General features: G+C 38.1%; 1 protein-coding gene across 4 annotated transcripts in view; it reads left to right on the forward strand.

Annotated features, from left to right (window-relative positions):
* Window positions 1-17,721, forward strand: part of frmd4ba (FERM domain containing 4Ba) — a 58,460-nt gene that overhangs the window by 1,845 nt on the left and 38,894 nt on the right. The window lies entirely within an intron of this gene.

A 17,721-nucleotide genomic window follows, 5' to 3' on the forward strand; every position in this document is an offset into this window, starting at 1 on the left:
GATTGTCAGTTCTCTCTGTGGGTTGGCAGTTATCTTTAAGCTTGGAAGTACAAATCAATTCAAAGCCTCTGCATTTAATGGTGCTGGCAATGCCTCAGAGGGGCATGTGGATTCAGTTCAATTCAATTAAACCAACTCAGTTACAGAGCAAGTGTGACCTGATGTCGTATAATTGATCCCTTATTGCATTAAGGACACTGGTGTCAGTCCAATTTCACCATGTCCTTAGAAAGGCATGCTGGCAAATACGGCATCAGATGGCTGAGATGTTGAAATGTACAAAGTACATTTGTAGAACAGATGAAACTAGATAATGTTTGCAGATGTGTCTAGTAATGGGTGCCAGTTTTCTCAGTAAGAGTCATATGGAAATCAGAATATTTGTGTCAAATTAGTGTAAAATATTCAAAATGTACCCAAAATTTAAGTGGGTCATTGTTTTCGTGTGTTTAATAGCTGTTTCGTACTTGTTTTTCCATTCTTTTGTCTTAACTGGAGTATTTAAATTGTCCCGTGGCAGCTCTGAAAAACAAAGGGCTCAAAACTAGAGGTTTGTCAGTCCATAAACCTGTCCTCGGGATGTAGGTCTAAATTTCTATCAACCAATTGCTATTTATCCATATTGCCCCTTCAATTAAAGGCTCTTAGAAAAGATAAGAACTGCTACAAAGCTAAATGGTTTTATTATGTGATGATGTTCTGTTCCAATAATTGAACTTTTGCTTCCATGATGCCCTGCTACTGTTCTCCAGGGAAAACCGAAAATGATCCCTATAGTTATAACTCATTTTCTCTTTTCCACTGGCAGGCATATGTTCAATTACATTCCATCAATGCCCGAATGAGAGCGACTATTAATATCAGTCCACCTAGACACAGAGAGGAAGAGCTCATGATAATGGGCCATCCGCTGCTGTCTCGCCTACCACTAGGCTATGTTGTATGTGTGTGTGTTTCCTCGCTCTCAAGAGACCTTGGTATGGTAACATCCTCGCTGAAAAATAGACATGGCCTACAGTCTGGATGGAAATCAATAGAGTTGTATGGTGCTGCTCCACATAAGTGGTAGTGCTGGAGGGAATCACGGCTGATTCTTCAACATTTCTGTGTTTTATCAAGGGATAGTGTACTGTTCTTTTCAAGGGGGATGGCTAGAGTAAGTGCAATACCCTGTAATATGGTAAACATTATCAGAATGATGTTTCATAAATATTGGGTTAGGTTAGTAGCACACATACAGCCCTAAGGCCACAGTGACAATGAACTGCAGGCGGGACATGGGACACAGGTCAGGAGCCCTTTTCATCTAGCAGATGGTAAAGGAATTGCTTTTCTTATTACTATGAGTGAAAATCAAATCCACCACATGCCCTTTGCTTTTTAATGATTATTCAGCCTTAAAGAATTTTTTTTCAGGAACAGATGTTGCATTATTAGTTGTCCATTTGAACAATCCTCTAACTTGTAGTGGACTTCAGTTGTAATTTGTTTATGCTACAGAAATTGATGATACTTTAAACACTTATGATTTTCCAGCCTGATCCCATGAGAAAACGTGACTGTTTCACGAGGTGAATATTTCGTATCAATTTATTTAAAGGTATAGTGGAGGATTTTCTTTTTCCGGGTGGATCATCAAGACTATTGGTCCTCCTAATTGTCAATCATTCTGGTGATATGTTTACGTAAGGCCGTCGTACGTGCTCGTCCCTAGGTAGTTTTCGCTTTCTGCGCATGCGCACTTTCAGGTGTATATGTGTAGTGAGCTACGGTTTCAGCCATTCATTGAAGCTCGCCGTTCTCTCCGGGTTTTTTCAAAATGTCTGAGGGTCGCAAGAGAAAGTGTCTACGAATTGTATGACAAGAAGAGAAAGGCCTCTGAAGAAAGAAACAAGACCAGAGTGTTTTTGGGAGAATATTTCACACGCTGGCGTTGGTTGGGCTTCACACTCATGCCTCAGTCGCAAAGTTTCTACTCGACATGTAAAGTTTGGCATGCTATTTGGAGAAATCCATTTAAAATCACTGCTAGTAAAAGTTAATGTAGCTATGATTAGCGATGCTAGCCCTGGCACAAGTCACGCTCTCTCATGCACACGTTTAATAGGCGTTCCCTCTCGGGAGCATGTGTTGCGCATGTGCATTTTTTCAAAAAGTGGAGAGGGCGGTTCCTTTCTAAAATTCGGGAAAATCCTCCACTATACCTTTAAAAGAATAGTTCACTTAAAAATGAAAATTCTGTCATCAGATCTCACTCTACACTCATTCTATTCCCCAACACATTCGCATCTTCTCATCATTACATGATTTCAAAATCATTGAAAATGGCTTCTTGTTTCTCTGATCCCTAACTTTATGATCTGATTCATGTTATGCATGTTGTTACTGTATATGCTCAGTGTATCTGTATTGTTTTTTTGTCTGCTGTCGGGTTTATTTGCTATAATATTGTAAAGCGACCTTGAGTTTGCAGAAAGACGCTATATAATATAAATGTATTATTATTATTTATTATCGACTATGAAAACATTCCACCTGTTATAGAGACTTGCTAGTAACTACCTTTAACACCCTAGCAACCACCTAACAACAACCAGAAACACCATAGCAACACACTAAAAACTATTCAATGTAAAAATGATTCATTCTCAGAACTGTCCTTTGAACACGCTCTAACTTCTCTGCTACTGAAGATGACCTCTGCTTAGATAGAAACTTGATACTTTAGCTTTAGCCTTCAAACGCTGAAATATGGATGACTCAAAGAAAGAGAGATCTGACTTTTGTCACCGTAAGCTGACCGGTCAGGTATGACTAGCCTTGGGGTGGGGGAAAGGACTTGATAAGGTCTTGACAAAAGACGATGACCTTCTCATGCCATCAATGACCAGCAAGAGGTGAATGAATTGTTGCCCCAAAGGGGTTAGTAAAGCTTTACAGGATTTTGTGACTAAGCCTGTTGTAATTTCTTACATCATCAGAAAGTTACAATGAAGTCTTTGTCTTTTTTTTTTTTCAGAGAATGGTGGCAACTTTGCTGAATTGCTTATTTTTTTAATCTAAACAAAGCAAAAGATCTTGTATGACTGGATCATTGTGATAAGACTGAGCAAAGAGTGCAGGTGGCATGTTGTGATCCAACTTGTCATGTCTGTGAATTACTTGCTCATGCATTTGCTTACCCCGCTGTGCCTGTCTTGTTTATTTGTTCTGACACATGGCATGTGTCTGTGGGCCATTTACCCGCATGAGAGAGGATAAAGATCACAGTTAAAGTAATTTGATTGTTCTATCCCTATGTTTCCCGTTCGTGGACTCAGTAGAATTAAGGCAATGTTCAGAAAAGTATCTTATCATACTTATTGTTCTATTTTTTTTTAAAGTGTATTCTGTACATACATAGTATGCAAATGTGCATATTGTTGCATGTGTATGCATAATACATAGTTTCACATATTATTTCACGCAATGTTTACTTCACAGTATTTATTTAGTAATCCATTCTGAACAGCCTAAATGAACACAAATGTTCAAAATGTTCTCATCCACCACATGTTCAAGGACTGTGAATTACTACAGGATCATTTTGCACATGTTTGGTCAATTCCAATACCAATTCTAGTGTTAAATGAGATATAAACAATTTTACGAGAGGCTGAGTTTGGGTTCCTTGTCTAAAAAACACTTACACATGGCCTTTTACAGCAGTAGCCTTAGCTTGAACCCAGCCTGTTGTGCTGCAATAAAAATGTTATACATAACTCATCTGTATTTATTAAAACAGATTCTTCCATCTCCAAATATTTTCAAATATCTTTTAAGCCAGAAAGGAGGAAAATTGTCCTTTTAGCATGGCTGAAATTAAGGTGAAATGTCACACTGATTTTGAAGGATATGACAAGAGACATGGACATAAGGTTCAGTACAAATGTTTTGAAATGTTAACAGTGGTAGTTTGCATAATATATAGTTGGAGATGCGTTGTGAAGCGGGAGAGAACATTAAATATTAATAAGGACAAGAGCCAAGAGAGATGGAATAAGCTAAACACTTCTTATGCTTCAGTAGCAATAAGATTACAAATTCACAAAAATGCGCATATATAAACATATCAGGGTGAGGGTTCATTCAGCTATGGACTTCTGAATGTTTTCTGGATATAGTGTGACTGTGAGTGTGTGCATCATTTTATAAGAAATTGTCAATAAGTTATGTGACGCATATGAGGGAAAATGCAATACGCTAAGTCAGTGCTTCTTAACTGGTGAGTCATGACAGAAAATGCTAAATTTAAAATAAAAAAATGCAACTAACCATATAATCAAATAAAAATGTTATTATAATTTTTAGGGATGTGAATTGATTCAGAAATAATAAATAGCCTAAATCATACAGGTCTTTGTGATTAATAGCACTAACACACTAGCCACATGAAGTGGGGAAAAACAAAATCGTAGCCTCAGGAAGAGAATAATTGAGACTGCATTACATTAATTATTTACTTCCAGACAATCGTAATCACAGAAATGTTGTGTTTTATCCAGTCCTAGAATTTTTATTAGGGAGTCAAAAATGCTTCCCGTTACTTTTTGGGTTGACATCAAAGTCTGTGCATCCATTCTAAATCTATATAGTATTTTTGTCATTTGAAAAAAGGTAGCCAAAAAGGTATATAGATGGCAAAGTTGCTTGTCATTACTTCATCAACAAAAACCATGAACAAATCAAGGTACAACTATGCAAGCTATGCTAGTCACAATGTGTTTTATGCTGTGAATAATGTTAATAAGCTTGCATATTGTTGGGACTACTCAGTTTATTTATACATTTTAGTGCTTGATTTTAAAAACAATTTGTTGAATTTTATACGATAAGCAATTTTCATATAGTGTTTGAATCAGTTAACATAAATGTAGAGATTAATATAGATCATTATAAATAATAGTTGACACAAAATATTCACTATTTGAGCATCAAAAGTCATATATTACTTGCTCAGTAGTACTGTGATAGCTTAAAAATGGTTTATTCTGTCTTCGTCTTTATCTCTTCACAGCTCTTTCTTGCTCTCTCTCAGATTATCTTCTCTGTCATTGTCTACCCCCCCTACAGTGAAACTAAGAGAATCCATTCATGGTTTTCATCTCTTGCAAATGATATTGAAACCCAGTGGCCCCACGTTCTCAATCTACCGTTCTGCAAAGTCCCTGCACCCACAATCCCGTGGGGACCTTATTAGAGGGGGCAGACAGACAGTACGCGCTGGGCAGAAGCAGCAGTGACCACCTCCCCCGTCTGCTCCGTGGCATCTGTGTTATGCGCACACACACACTCACACCCATCCTTTTCGTCATGGTTCAGAGGTTTCAACATAACCCAGCTCTGTGTGCTATGGCCTATGTCAGCCCCAAATCCCAATCAAACAGACACTTCAATGGGCTCTCTGTGACAACGAACTACTAAAACCCCATCACGACACATAAAGCAAAGACTTACTGTAATCTAAATGCCCAGAGGCTTAAATATTCATGAAGGCATACACTTATATTTTTTTAATCTTCATAAAGATATATAAATATAGCAAAGACTAAAAGATTTTTACATATTCTGAAGAAAAAGTAAGTGGTGCTAGGTGATGTGGGTGGTTACTTGGGTGTTGCTATGTTGTTGCTAAAGTGTTCTGAATAGATTTTAGTGTTATGTAGTTAGGGTGTTCTGGGTGGTTTCTTGGTTGCTCGCTAGCCCAAGTCAAAAGAGTCTAATATTCATCAGATAGTACTACTGTTAAAAAATACTGTAAAAACAGTAATATTATAAAATATTATTACAATTTCAAATAACTGTTTTCTATTTTAATATATTTTAAAATGTAATTTATTCCTGTGATGGCAAAGCTGAATTTTCAGCATCATTACTCCAGTCTTCAGAGTCACATGATCCTTCAGAAATCATTATAATATGCTGATTTGGTACTCAATAAACATTTCTTATTATTATCAATATTGAAAACAGCTGCTTAATATTTTTGTAGACACTGTGATACTTTTTCAGAATTGTTTGATGAATAGAACGGTCATTTATTTGAAACAGAAATTTTTTAACATGTTTTACTATCACCTTTTTTTAACATCCACCGTTTTAACACCCACCAAGTGAAAATCATATGTTTGATTGTTTATGGAAGATTTAACATTTTGAGGTATCATTTTATGCTCAGCACAAACAACGTGGGATGAGTTATATGCCAAATACGAAGGGTTAAATTCCATTTCAGAGCCCTATGTTTTTTCCCAAGGCATTTTAAATTAAAATACAACAGAGCTGAATTTATTAGAGCAGCCTGCTCTGATTTTGATCTCTCTGTGTTATGAAAAGCATTATTATTTTTACAGATTGCGAAACAGTTGGTCTGATATCAAAACCTTCTTTATTTCAATTCAGAATATTATTGATTTCCCTTCCAACAATCCACCTGTCAAACCATCTGTAACCCAACAGAGACCTCAGTCAGTCAGTCATGGGCTGGTCAAACAGCCGTTTGGTGTTGGCTCTGTACAGTGGCATCCCAGTAATGAAAGTGTAATGCAGACACTGCACTTCTCAAAGCACAGTCATGCACACTTTTGGGGCCATCAGCTGTTGATGTGCACGCGTGTACTTTGGAACAGCTGCATACCCATCATTTCTGAGTGTGTGTGCCCTCTGGATGCATAAAATGCCTTCCCCTTTCAGCCAATTAAATATGCTCATATTGCATTTGGTAATTGAAGTCACATTATTGCTATGCTGGGGGAGCGCACAGGGTGATGAGGATGGCAGTTCTGTGCCGCCCTCCTCTGGGTTCCTAGTGGAAATTAGCTCATTAATACAAATCAGTGTATGAATGTAACCATGGGAGTTTGTCTTGGCACTGCAAAAGGAGATAGATAAAGCTTGAAACAAAGAGAAAAAGACAGGAAAAATTTTAGCCAACAAGAATTCTCTGAATCTTAAAGATGCATTAAGGAATAGTTCATTTTTTTTTTTTTTTTTTTTTTTTTTTTTTTTTTTTTTGACATGTTTATTCAATATTAGCAGGATGAGTGTACAATGTGCTTTCCAGAAATACAATAGGTTAACAACAATTCTTTAGGCCATTGTGACATGAATTTTTAAACAATAAACAATAATATCAAATAAATAAGCAAATCCAAAATGAGTAAATATACATTTGGAGAGTAAAAGGATGATAAAATAAAAATTAAAAACATAATACCATCTATAAGTATAAATGTTGGTGACTAACTAGCCACTAAATTAAACAGTCACAACTTCTGTAAAAGCACACAAACAAAAGATATTTCCTGTATATATTACCCTAGATATGTTCAGTAATATAACCCTATAATGAAGACATGTCATTTAGAACAACAACAACAACAAAGAAAAAAAAAAAAGAAAAAAAAAATATGTTAAAACAAAGGAACCAAGACCATTCTTTATTTATTATTGAGCCCACCTCCAGGAGGAGGGATCTGACAACCCAAAAGCCCTAATTAACACACAAAACCATTTTTCTCATATCTGGAGGCAAGTGATCTATAAAAGGAGACCATACATTCTGAAAGCTCTGTATATTACCCCTAAGTACAGCTGCCAGCCTCTCGTGTGGTAAAACTGCAAAAATCTCCTTATACCACTGTGTGACAGAGGGGGGAGTACTTTTTATCCATTTAATAAGGATGCATTTCCTTGCCACAAGTAGCAGTTTATCTAGCAATCTATAACCTTTTGCATTAAGTGACAACGACATTGCCTGCCTTTTAGAAGGGAGCCCCAAAAGAAAGAGACCAGGATCCAGTTTCAATTTTATCTTAAGAATAGTGCTAATTTCGTATGCAATAAAGTTCCAGAATCTTGAAATGAACTTGCACCTCCAAAAACAATGAAAGTATGTTCCTAGTTCTGTATGGCACTTAATACAAAGAGATGGCATAGAGGGATCAATTTTATTCATTAAAACTGGCGTTATATGCAACCTATGCAAGATCTTATACTGAGTCTCTCTAAGCCGGTTACAAGTAAAAGTGTTTCTAACACTTTTCAGAGCCTCCTGCCAGTCATCGTCTATATAAACATTACATAGATCTTCCTCCCACTTTCGAGCCACAGTGTTTAAAAGTCCAGAGACATTAGAATATAAAAAAGAATAAAATCTAGAAATAAAATGAGCAGCATTAGTTGTGTTGATAAGGAAACTCTCCAAACTGCTAGGTGCTAATGGATCTGGCACCTGTTTTTGCTTTGAAATAGCATAGTGCCGAATTTGCAGATATCCAAAGTGATGTTGATTTGGGAGATCAAACTTTTGTTGTACTTGTTGATAAGACATTAGCGAGCCATCCTGAAACAGGTCTCCTAGCACACGAATCCCCTTCATCTGCCATGTTTTAAAGAGAGGTGAACCTATTCCAGGAGCAAAATCCTGATTCGAATATATTGGATTCAGCATGAATATAGTTCTGCCTCTCCCAAAGAACCTAGAGATCTGTCGCCAAACTTTAATAGAACTATAGAGTATTGGATTCTTTCTCACAGTCTCATCATACTTATGGGGACAGGCAAACAGGCTCCAGACAGAGAGCGGAGTGCAGGCCCAGGAATCCACAGTAGGACACAGATCATAGTAAGACCTAAACCACTCCCAAATAAGTCTAGCATGGCAAGCCCAATTATAATATAGAATGTTTGGCATAGCTAATCCACCCAACTCCACTGGCATCTGCAGAGATTTAAACTTTTGTCTAGGCTTTTTACCATTCCATATAAATCTAGAAAAAGCACTTTCCAGCTGAGCAGAGACTTTCCTGCTTAACCATAAGGGTAACATCTGAAGAGGGTACAATAGTCGAGGGAGGATATTCATCTTGATTAAACTTATCCTACCAAGCAGTGAAAGAGGGAGAGCTTGCCAACGGTTTAAGTCTCTTTTTACAGTATGAATAATTGGAGCATAATTAAGTTTCCATAATTTATTTAAATCAGTTGACACATTAATCCCAAGATAAACAAATCCAGATGTTGACCATTTAAAGGGGAAATTAATTAATGATTTAGTATCAAAATTACCTAGCGGTAATGCTTCCGATTTGTTAAAGTTAATTTTGTACCCTGAGATTGCGCTAAATTCATCAAATAATGATAATGTTGCTGGTATCGACAATTCAGGTGAGGATAGAAACAACAAGATATCATCTGCATATAGTGCAATTTTGTGCTCAGCACCCCTCATCGATATACCCTTTATATCCCTATTCTGTCTAATAGCCTCTGCTAAAGGTTCTAGAGCCAGCGCAAACAAAAGAGGGCTCAACGGACAGCCCTGTCTGGTGCCCCTAGCAAGCGGAAAAGAATCTGACCGTAGACCATTAGTAATAACACAAGACATAGGGGAATGGTAAATAGTTTGAATCCATTTTAGAAATTCACCCTCTATACCAAATCTCTGCAAAGCCTCAAACAGGTAGCCCCACTCAACCCTGTCAAAAGCTTTCTCTGCATCTAAAGATACAGAGATCGCCTCACAATTCTGCTGGTTGGTATACTGTATAACATTCAAGAGTCTCCTTATATTTGTGATAGAAAAACGTTTCTGTATAAAGCCCGTCTGATCTGGGTTTATAAGGTTAGGAAGAACCACCTCAAGTCTTCTGGCCAGCAGTTTAGAGAGTATCTTAGCATCAACCCCAATTAAGCTAATAGGTCTATAGGAGCTACATGAATCAGGTGGTTTATTCTTTTTAAGAATTAAAGAAATATTTGCCAAATTTAAAGTGGGTGGAAGGTGACCATTTTTCAATGAATCAGTAAACATTTCAGTAAGTGATCCTACTATTTCTTTTCCCATTTTTTTATAGAATTCTGGGCAAAAACCATCTGGCCCAGGGGCCTTCCCTCCTCTTAGAGCGTTTATGGAAAAAAGAACCTCCTCCTCTGTAATTGGCCTACAGAGTTCTGCTTGCTCTTCCACTGTAAGAGAGGGTAATCTGATGTTATCAAGAAAAAGGTTCATCCTTTGCTCTGTCGAATGGCATTCTGATGAGTAAAGATTTTGATAATATTCTTTCATAATTTTATTAATGTATTTATTTTCAAACCTATGAGCCCCGGAGGTATCCTTTAAGGATGAGATTACATTAGTCTCTATCCTCCCCCTAGCCAGCCGTGCAAGAAGACGGCCAGGTTTATTCCCTGACTCATAAAGTCTGTGTCTGGCAAAAAAAAGAGAAGATTCAACCTTCTTGGTTAGTAGTTGATCTAAAGCCAAACGGGCTGCGTTAAGTTGTTGGGACACACCTCTGGATGGTAACAATTTAAAATCTCTCTCCAAAGACTTAATTTTCTTTTCAAGTTCTACTATGTTTTTCATTGCTGCTTTCTTTTTGGCTGAGGTGTAACCTATAATTACACCTCGCAAATAGGCTTTTGCTGACTCCCATAAGACTGACGGAGTGATCTCAGGAGCTTTGTTGATTTCAATAAAGATTTTCCATTGTTGTTTGAGAAAATGCATAAATTTAGGACAGCTCAGTAATGAAGGGTTAAGTCGCCACTGTCTACTACATGGGTCTCTATAGGGAGGACAGACTATTATTGTAATGGGAGAGTGGTCAGACAAAGTCCTAATCCCAATAGAGCTATCCACTGTTCTATCCAATAACTCCTGGGATACTAAAAATAGATCGATACGTGAAAATGTTTGATGGGGCTGAGAGTAGAAAGTATAATCTTTCTCCCTCATATGAGATACCCTCCAAACATCAAACAGTTCCAGATCCTTGCAGAATTCCAAAAGCCTAAGACTTTTCCTTTGTCTGATACCTCTTGAAGGGGACTGATCTATGGATGGGTCTAGAACGCAGTTAAAATCCCCTCCCAAGAGTATGCGAGAGCATGAAAATGAAGAAATGTCAGCTAATAACTTAGAAAAAAAATTAGGCTCATATACCGTAGGAGCATAAATGCAGCCAATCAGAACATGCTCCCCATATAAGAAACCTGAAAGGAGTACATAGCGACCTTCATTATCTGCAACTGATTTTTCAAATGTAAAGGAAAGATTTTTATGAAGAAGAATTGCAACTCCCCTACTATTGGACTTATACGAAGAAAAAAAAACTTGGCCAACCCAGTTTCTACGCAGCTTCATATGCTCTGTATCAGAGAGGTGGGTTTCTTGCAACAATGCAATCTGACATTTCTCCTTCTGAAAAAAAGAAAGAAGTTTTTGCCTTTTAACAACATGGTTAATACCTTTTACATTAAGGCTAATAAATTTAAGATCACTCATAATCAGATTATACCAATATATTTAAGTTGTCTTAATAATACAGAAATCCAAGTGTGAAAGGGTCTTGGGTTGTTGGAACAACACAGAGAATGGTCAAAATAAAGAACAAAAAAACACACAAAACCAAACCATAACCACCCCACTCCTTTACCAGAAACGAGTACAAACGCAGTTTGATAAACACCTCCCGCCCCCACAGCCAAACTTAAATGCAAATGTGTAGAGAACGTGAAAAAAAGTAGCCACATCACACCGAAAGACGGAGTATAACTCTATCTAACCCCCCCACTTCCATCGCGCAAAATCTTGCATAACAATAACTACGCGGTAATAAAATACGAGCCCTAGGCCAGACACCTCAAATGGAAAAAAATAATAACATCGCTCGTTATAGAACAATAAGAATTCCAGTAAAATAAAAATAAAAATAAAGGTCTTTAAGTGCACCATAAGTCACTCAAAACGAATTCAGCGCAGAACAGGTAAAGAATCAGCAATAAAGTCTTTAAATGAACCGTGTCTTTAAAGTACCTATCTGTCCACATATTTACCTAATGTGTAAAAAAGGGACACTGCGCTCCTCCCATCTGTTCGTGTAAGCAGTATAATGTTAGTCCAACCCGCTCAAAAACGCCCGGGCATCCTCTGCACAGCTGAAGGAGTAGTCTGATCCGTTAAAGTTGAAACAGAGGTTAGCAGGGTAGCGCATCACGAAACTCCTCTTTGAATAAGCTGCCCGCAGACTTCGTTGTATGCCCGTCTCGCCTCCCTGACCTTGACTGACAGATCCTGTGTAAAATAAATGTCACTGCCTTCATATGCGAGATGATCCTTCTTCTTAGCAGCTGCCAGTATTTTAGTCTTGTCCGAGTAGTTATGAAGCTTGATCAACACAGGACGTGTGCGGTTTGGTTTGAGCGGGCCAAGTGTTCTATGCGCCCGGTCAATTTTAACAGCGGCATTTTTAGTTTCAATTCCCAGCATCTTAGGCAGCCAAGTCTGGAAAAATTCAACAGGTCTGCGACCCTCCGCGCCTTCTTTCAAGCCTATGATGCGAATATTATCACGCCGGCTGCGATTTTCGGCGTCTTCTGCTCTCTCCGAAAGGGACTGCACTGTTTTTTCCAGCGCCGCTACCTTATTGTGAAGTTCCGCCACTTTGTCTTCAGTCTGGGAAACACGACTCTCCGCCTCCGTGATGCGCTTCGTGTTGTCCTCTAAACGGGTTGCAATTGAGTCTAACGTCGACTCAAAACGAGCAAATTTCTCGTCCAGAAACGCACTTAAATTTTCAGTTACAGCCTGTGCTAGGCTGGACTGTTCGGCCGAGGAACCGCCATCTTTACTGCTTTGATTAGCGGCCGATTGGCCTTTCGTTGTCGTGCGACCCCGTCTAGTTTCTTGCTGGGAGGCGGCGGGACCGGTTCCCGACATGGTTAGGAATAAAATTCCCGGAGTTTAAGTGAAACAGCCACGCAGTTCGATGTGAATAAAATGAAAATAGCGCGACGGTCGCGGGAGCTCAGCGAAACCGTGCCACTTAGATGAAGAGCATCACGTCATCCGAATAGTTCATTTAAAAAAATCCCTATTTTATAAATGTATCATTTATTCAACCTCATGTAGTCCCAAGATTTGTAGGTGTAGACTTTCTTTTGCTGAAGGACTTCTTTGACATAATATTAGGGCTGCTCAATATATATCGAAATACCGCAAATGTACATATCGTAATGGCTTGCGATAACTGCACGATTTTAATACTCTGAAAGATTACAAAAAGTCCAAGTTTTAGGTTGACGCGGACAGCAGAGAGTAGACTGGACACGTGACTGTTACATATGACATTCTTAATGTTATTAAATGCAATAAGTGAAGTATTCGTGCGCACAGGATCCACTTGTCCGTGCGACACTTCTGTCGCGACGCACTCCACAATGGGTGATGTCAAACGACTTTAACGAGCCCGCAAATCATAAAGATGGGCATTGGTCAGCCTTTTGGTGCCTTGCCGGGATGCTTTGCTGGCGCGTTAAAGTCGCTTGACGTCACCCATAGGAATAAAGTGGAGTGCGGCGCGACAGAAGTGTCGTACGGACAAGTGGATCCATACCGCGTATTGCATATCGAATATTGAATTTTTTAACGAGTTAATGCATATCACATTTTTCCTTAATATTGTGCAACGCTACATAATATTATCATTATTGACATATGATGGTATTTTTACAAAGCTGATAACACCCAAATTTGTATACGCATGGCTAGTGAGTAAAGATTATTACTTTTTATTATGATTGTAAGAATGCAATTTTTTAATTCAACTGTGAATTAAATGAACACCTTCTGGCCCAGCCTATGTAATTGCTGTCATTTGAAGGACTACTTGACTACTGACGTCATATAACACAACATCCAATTGTCCTGTTTGTTTTGGAAATACAATAGGCATTTAATTACTAGCAGGGTGCCATCAAGCGTCAATGCCATTAAAATGAATAGGATCCTATGTCACAGAGAGCTTGAGTTTATGCACATGACACTGGACAATTGCCAATGTGTGAGGTCATCATTCTAAGACGAGTTGAAGCTGTAATTGCATCTCAGTTTCTGTGGCAATAACGTGTAACGTTTGTATGTAAAATGCATGACTCGCAGACCAAAGCGCAACTCATCACTAACTCACAGGGCATAGTTCTCCCAGATGTTTTTGCCTTTTAAACACAACATGTGGAAATTAGACTTGTCATTTGATGTTTTTCCCCCACATTGATGTAAAAGTCTTTGTTTTAGCTCACAATGTGCTTTCTTTTGAGTTTCGGCCTAAAATATGCTTTCAAAAGCTACAGCTGTGTTTGCTTTTAAAGGTGCAGGCAGCATGTGAACCTTGGTTGCTCTGTGTGTTTGTGAATACAGGGAATTCTTTTTTCTTTCGTAGAGAAGCTCTTGTGTATGAACCTTATGTTGTGTATGTGTTTGTACTTGCATTTTATATTTAGCCTGCATTTTGAGCATTTTATGTAGCCTATGTGTTGTATGTGCATTAGATGTGTGTGTGTTTGTTTTTGTTTTTGTTCTTGCTCTCTCTCACACATACCTGAGAGGTTTAACCAGATACTTTTGTCAGATGCACCCAGATAATTACCCAAGACTTCCATTGGGAATGACTTTCAACATCGTATTCCTCAGTGTATTCAGCTGAGCTAAATTTATAATCTACTCATTAATCAACAAATTATATAACAGGAGAGTTTGCGTCACATTTACGCAAACAATAAAATAGGCTATTTCTCGGTTTTTCAATGTAAGTATATTTGAACTATAGGGGTGTTATAGGGATAATTGAATTTGAAAATGAATATATATTTTTTCAAATATCAAAGTTATACATCTAAAACATATATTTAAGGGTAATGTACAATCATTTTTTTAATATTTATTAGTATTTTATTTTAGTATTTTTTTTTTTTAATTATGTGAAAAAGAACTGATGGAACCATATGAGAAATTGGTTGTACAGCTTAGCGGCCAAATATACAGACATATTTGAATAAAAAATGCCTTGTTATTACATATGTTAGACTATTATGAAAAAATATTAAAAACGTCTTATTTTTTGGTGGAATTTGAAGTGTTTTCAGCCTGGAGTTTTACATTAAGGTTGAAGGGGGTGTAAGATCGATGTAAGACTGAGGATGTCCTGTTTCTAACCCCCATGTTTGCTCTTACCAATGCCACAGGCTCTCTGAATTCCCAGAATGAACTTAAACCCTTGACTCTGCCTTTCAGCATCCAATCAGTGCTTGACATCAATGGTTGCTCTGCTCCGTGAGGGAACTCTTGAGCAGCACTGGTCTCAACTTTGTCAGTCATGGTTAGAGGCTCTTTACACTAATGCCTTTTAATCAACAGCTTGGATTTTTTGCCATATTGCCCATATACATATCCTAGGAGCTGTGGTACTGCAAGAGGGTTATGTTTGCTATTGCTAGCCTTTATGGTTAGTGTTAGTGTGCGTACAGTAGGCTACCCATCAACAGTTTGAAAATATATATTTTTTTAAATGTTTTTTAAAGAAGTCTCTTACTCTTCCCAAGGCTGCATTTATTTAATCAAAAATACAGTAAAACAGTCATATTGTGAACTATTATTATTAAAAGAACTGTTTTCAATTTTAATAGGCTATATTAAAATTTGTTTGCTGCATTATTACTCCAGTCTTCAGTAGGCATGGGCCGGTTACCGGTTTCAAGGTATACCGCGATTTGAAAAAGTTGTATGTCTCGTCCATAGACTGTTTAAAACAATGGACGTAGTGTCCGTGACGTCACCCGTAGGTTTCTGAAGAGCATTTTTGAAGCCCAAAGTGGGCGGAGCCGGAGCCGCGTCACTCCCAGATAACCGAAAATGGGCAAAAAGGCGGGATTAGCTGAGGTGACGTGACGGATAAAAGACAGCAGACAAACGGCTAGAAGTGACAGCAGGGGCAATCCATAATCCTTAATTATGCAGAACTTTCAGGCTTAATATAATTTAAACGGATGAGTTATAAAATAATTCACCCACTCACAGTTGTCATGAAGGGCAAATTTAGCTGTATAGACTAAAACCACTTTTTGCACCGGCTGTAACATATTTTTTTATGCTTTAAAGTTGGGCATTTTAACATGGGGGGTCTATGGGATTGACTTTCTTTTGGAGCCTGTCTCTAGCGGCCAATTTAAAGAATTGCAGTTGAAGTCACTTTCGTGTTGGATTCAAGAGAGAGACCGGAAGGTTTCCGCTTGGTCTCGTCAAAGACAGAAAGTGCAGGAATCCCTCAGGTTGTGTGCAGCGTAGAGAGTAACACGACCCCTTCCCCTCCGGTTGGTTCGAGCACGAGCAGTCTGTCACCTGTGTGTGTAGGATGGCCGAAAGAGGTGAACCCCTGGAATTTTTTCCCTAATCGAAAAAGACGAAGGGGTGTGGCTGCCTGTAACTGTGGTGATTGAAATCGCAAAATGACGATTTCTATTTCAAGAAAATGCTGTTCTTTTTAGCATTCTATACCTATTCATCAAAGAACAGCCTTTCTTGCCCTTCTCTCTTTTTTATAGATGCATGTAGTCTATATTGATTGGCCTATATTTCTTAGTAGATTTTAACAATGGAGCTACCACTTAACTGAATTGTTTAACTGAATTGCTCTCAATGGTCTTTGTTTGCATCATTTTGAGATTCTGTATACCTCTTGAAATGAGCAATTTTAGCTATATCCAGTTCAAGTGTCATATAGCTATTTTTCACTTATTATTTAAGAGCCTATTTGCATCAAATCCTTGTATTTCTAGTGCATTCTTTATGTTTAAGAAGATTTAAATCTTTCAAACATGTAGTGACATATAAACTTCTCTATAAACTCCTGCCAGATATGACAGCTGTGTGTGCATGTTCCTCTTTGATTTGTCCAATTTCCTGCCAGAATGACCCTTAAGGATGAACTCAAGTCAACACCAATATGTGTAATGCAAGACCCTAAACTCATGCACAAACAGCAGGAGGAGAATGAAAAATATTCTTTTGGATTGCTACAAAATTAATATATGGAAGTTTGTTTCCACCACAGAGTAAAAATAAAAAAAAAGGCCATTGCAACTTTTTATCTCACAATTCTTACTTTTTTCTCGCAATTGCGAGTTTATAAGCCAGATATAAACTCGTAATTGAGAGAAAAGTGGAAGCGGGCTTCCATAAATATCTGACATTTTGAATGTAATCTTAACAGATTTGGAACAGAAAGTGATGCCGTGGAAAACCTTTTATTCCATTTTGTCCATGAAGACCTTTGAATTTCCTCTATAATTTGCTGTAGAGTTTGGCTGTTAGCCTCTTATATTGCGGATGGCTCAGTGAGTGTTTTTATAAATTTTTCCTTTATGGAATATGTCGGGTGGAGAAGGGTTGCGTCTGGCGGAAACTACACCCTTAACATACACACTTTCACTCGCAGGCTACATACAGAAACAGCTCAACGTAACCCTTACCTTCCCAGAAAGGGGCCAAAAATAGACAGCTTTGAGTTTTTACTTTTAATCGCTATGACTACCAAAACATTGTCTTTTGATTGGCCTTACATAAGTGTCTGTAAAAAGTTGATCACAAAAGACATAAGCTTGTAAAAAGCACAGAGAAACCACAACGTTTGTTTACGAGAAGGGACTGGCACGGCTGGGGCGGCCATTGTGTACAATTTGCGTAAATATGTGTGCGTATACGAGTCTGCACTTATTTGTGGTCACATTCTTTTGTTTATGAGTGTGTGCACTGTTTATCACTGAAGTATGTATGTGTCTCAGTCACTGTGTGTTATGAAGCCTCAGTAGGCTTGTCTCTGAGTCTGACTGTGGATTGTTTGT

The sequence above is a fragment of the Leuciscus leuciscus genome, assembly GCF_965113295.1.
Source record: "Leuciscus leuciscus genome assembly, chromosome: 14".
Lineage (NCBI taxonomy): Eukaryota > Metazoa > Chordata > Actinopteri > Cypriniformes > Leuciscidae > Leuciscus > Leuciscus leuciscus.